This window comes from Lepidochelys kempii, chromosome 1, assembly GCF_965140265.1.
Source record: "Lepidochelys kempii isolate rLepKem1 chromosome 1, rLepKem1.hap2, whole genome shotgun sequence".
NCBI classification, from domain to species: domain Eukaryota; kingdom Metazoa; phylum Chordata; order Testudines; family Cheloniidae; genus Lepidochelys; species Lepidochelys kempii.
This window is the reverse complement of record NC_133256.1, coordinates 314,353,314-314,354,161: the sequence shown is the minus strand read 5'-3', so window position 1 is coordinate 314,354,161 and position 848 is coordinate 314,353,314. Positions and strand designations below refer to the sequence as shown.

The window sequence follows — 848 nt, the reverse complement described above, 5'->3', positions numbered from 1 at the left end:
TCGGTCTGGAGTCCAGGCTCTAGGCTGTGTAATGTGGGAGGGTCCCAGAGCTTGGGCTGTAGCCCAAGCCTGAACGTCTACACCCCAATTACACAGCCACACAGCCCAAGCCCCATGAGTCCAAGTCAGCTGCATGGGCCAGCTACAGGTGTCTAATTACAGTGCAGATGTGCCCTTATACAGGATTAATTGTGCAGACACTGATTTCCTGATACTGGTTTCACACTGGCCTTACTTCCATGTACATCTGTTGACTTCAATGGAGGTTTTTTTCCATTTCTGGAGGCACTGCAATACCAGGTCGATGCATGGGGTGGACAGAGCAAGCTCCTATTCCATCACCCTGTTTCAAAAATCAATTTAATATACTGACCTCCAATAAAGACATACCAGATATTAAACTGATAAGAACAGATACTACACTTGATCCTAGTTACCACTGATTTACATAAATGAAAATCAGATATGAAAATCAGACCTACTCATTATTTTTTATCTTTCCTTTCAAACTTTTTCATTGCATACGGATACTAAATGCATGTACTAGGCTGACCAGACAGCAAGTGTGAAAAATCGGGACAGAGAGTGGGGGGTAACAGGAACCTATATAAGAAAAAGCCCCAAATATCGGGACTTTCCCTATAAAATTAGGACATTTGGTCACCCTAGCATGTATGTACCCATGTGCCCACCTCATTTCAGCTGCAAAAATCAGCGCATTAAAATATGGTCAGAATATGAATTAAAAATTCATATTGTCTATGGAAAAAACTAACTCTTTCACTACAAGACACATATCAACATTGTATTGCTATCTTGATTCCTTTTTATGATTTTATAAAACAGCA

At 40.7% G+C, this 848-nt stretch overlaps 1 non-coding gene across 1 annotated transcript; it reads right to left on the bottom strand.

Annotated features, from left to right (window-relative positions):
* Nucleotides 1–263: 263 nt before the first annotated feature.
* LOC140905666 (U2 spliceosomal RNA) lies at nucleotides 264–446 on the bottom strand. Its single transcript, XR_012156909.1, has one exon. It is a non-coding gene; the product is annotated as a U2 spliceosomal RNA (small nuclear RNA).
* Nucleotides 447–848: the final 402 nt, after the last annotated feature.